The sequence below is a fragment of the Nomia melanderi genome, chromosome 8, assembly GCF_051020985.1.
Source record: "Nomia melanderi isolate GNS246 chromosome 8, iyNomMela1, whole genome shotgun sequence".
NCBI classification, from domain to species: Eukaryota; Metazoa; Arthropoda; class Insecta; order Hymenoptera; family Halictidae; genus Nomia; species Nomia melanderi.
Genome location: NC_135006.1, coordinates 9,868,106 through 9,871,233, shown reverse-complemented (window position 1 = coordinate 9,871,233; position 3,128 = coordinate 9,868,106).

Sequence of the window (3,128 nt, the reverse complement as noted above, 5' to 3'; positions counted from 1 at the left end):
TGATCTCAGAATTATAATTATAATGGCATTATCAATTACTTTTTACAATGCTGATAACTCTGCCCATGTAATTCTTATGTATTTAAATTATTTCTGCATTTGTGATCTCTTTAATATTTTAAAATTTTGTAAAAAGACGGTAATAAATATTTGGAAGCTACTGGGACGACTTGTGTTACATTATTATTGTTATACTTTGATTACTTTCACTGTATTATCAAACAATTTATCGTAATTTTGTCAACCACTTTCTCATATAGTGTTTTTTATAACAACATTCGTGGTATCAGGGATATCTCCTTTTCCTTTCATCTAAAAGAGAAAGTAAAAATTTATTACTTTAAAAATATTAATTTCTCAAGAAACTTAGGTATCAAATTATAATATGTATTACCTAAAGTTCGATTTTTATATATAAAAAGAACTGAGTAATATCTTAAAAAAAGGTCTTCTGACGAGGTTTTTCATAGTGTCTGTTATAAAAATACTGTTTTGACAGCTGGTTGTAAATTATGGAGAATTTGTTGGATAAAATTTTGTTTTACCTTATTGAATATCAGCAATGCCTGTCTATATAATATTCTTTCCTTTGACGTACCTACAAGTTCCCTCATTAACGTTTTTCTGTTTACTTCACGTCCATCCTTCCTTCGATAAACTGTTGTTAAAACCCTTGTCGATAAACTGTTGTTGTACCCTTTATTGATTTGCATTGTCTGCATCATTTTTCACAATATCAAAGGTCCTTTATTAAATAAACAGACGACATTGTTGGTTGCAATTTGAATAATATGTTTGTCTTCTTAGTGGTCTAGTTAATATAAAGGGAAGTTTAATGATATGTGATATTACAATATGGAAAGGACTACGAATTTTGAAATCTGAGTTCAATCAACGTAAACACCAAAGTTATGGCATTCTTTTCGAGGATCGTGCTAGGCCAATCAGCTGCGAAATTGTATGATGTATGTTAAGGTACACCAAGTAATTATTCTTTAGCTTAATTCACTCATTTCGCTTGTTTTCCATTTATTCCGGTTGACTTAGTCATGAATGCAAATAAATGGGACCGTGTGTCACATCAGCCAGTTCTGCCGTACTCGTAAATCGAAGTGACTGATTCAAAAGATTACAATAGTGGGATCTGCATAGCACCCTATGGGAAGGGCGACATGATTCGCCTGTGCCCATCAAACCATAATTGCCAAGACATCGCTACTTTGTAATCTGTCCGTGCTCTTCTCTGAGGGCAGGACGTTGAGTAATTAACGGGAAAACTATGATGTCGATTGCGATCATCCTCTGATCCGTAGATGAGGGAGCATCATAATTCGTGAATGTGGTTCTAGCTGGTGCAACGCGGTTTGTTTCGCGTCACTCTCGTTTTTCTCTTTTTTAATCAAATACTGCTTCTCTGATTTCTCTCATTTTGGAATCAAGGACTTCTTTCTTAATTCGCTCCCTTCGCACCGGGTCCCGATAATTACTTGGCATGCGCTGCCGCCTATATATAGCTTAAGTTATCCGTTAAAGCTAACTTAAGTTAGAATCAAGTTGTCGAAAGAAGTCACCGACTGTCCATCGTGGGACATTTTTCTAGGACGGCCACCGAGGGATTAACCCCTTGCCCTATGATTTTTTTCTCAACTCTGATCGATACGACTACTTTGTCTTAAATAATTTATTGGAAAAAGAGACAAATTATAAACATATTGTATGTTTACGTATCCTTTGTATTATGATAATTGATTACAGGAGAATAATGTTTACTTTGAATTCGAATGAACCGAGTAATGTTTGTGTTTGTAAAATCATATTGAAAATCTTCACCACGAGTCTAATACGTTGTTATAAGGCAAGGGGTTAATGTTAAATACGATAGTTCTAAGTGCTTTAATAATAAGATTTAGATTTAGAAAGGCAGGTCGGTGGAATTCAGTTTCCATCCACCTCCCTGGGTCTCGTTCACAGCAACCTCCACGTGGTGAAACCTGGAAACTAACATTATCGTCGATAGAGTAGTTCCTATCGAGGATCGTGCTAGGCCAATCAGCTGCGAAATTGTATGATGCATGTTACAGTATGCCGAGTAATTATTCTGTAGTTTCGTTTATCTCCTTTTTAATCGGAGACCTCTTCTCTGAGTTTCCCCAGTTGCAATCGGAGACTTCTTAATATCCTTTTATATACCATATTTTCAATTTCGGAAAATAAAACCAGATATGAAAAAGTGATTGTAATAATTTTTTGAAAAAATAAGAAACCTGTTTGAAAATAGATAATAAAATTTTTTAATTTTTCTTATGTATTCTTTCAGATATTTTTGATGATTTTAAACAATTCATTTCAAGGAAAACATGTTTAAACTATCACTTGTTGCTGTGAACGCTCAAACCTACCGTATCTATAAACGCGGTAGTTTTGCAAATTTCCAAATAAAACTTTAGGAAAATATTTGTAGATATATCGTATTAATAGGATATACAATTTTTGAAGAATCGATTTCTTTTTGTATTTAATTGACAGTGTACAATGCAATCTCTTAACGAAAAATATCAATGGAACCTCTAAGACTCTAGTTTGTCAAATAACTCTTTGTCCTGTGATTTCTTTCACAATTATGCTTGATAAAACTACTACTTTAATCCTTCCTATGTATTCATGAGCGAAATAAGTACAATGTATTCAATATTGAATATTGAAAAATACAAAACTAGTTTACCATTAATACTTTATCAGAAATAGAAAAGAATTTGATAGTAATTCATATCACGTTTACTCCAAAAGTTAACAATTGGTAACAGAAAAGTAATATTTAATCTATATTAAAAAAAAAGTAAACAATATTTACATTTCTCAAATTCAGTTTAAAACCATCACCACAAGTCAGTCACAATGTCCTAGAGGCAACGCGTTAAAAATTTAATCTGCCAGATTTCTTTTAGTTGCTCGGGAATAAAATAAAAATTTCACGTAGCAGCATTAAAATCATATTCACTCGTTTCAATTCTAATATTAACACGAACACACTTTAGCAGAGCACGAGACCATAGATTCAAAAATTCATCGGACGTTCGTGCGCCGTCGACAAAGTTCGGTGGATTTCGTGGCATCGAAGACGAGCACAG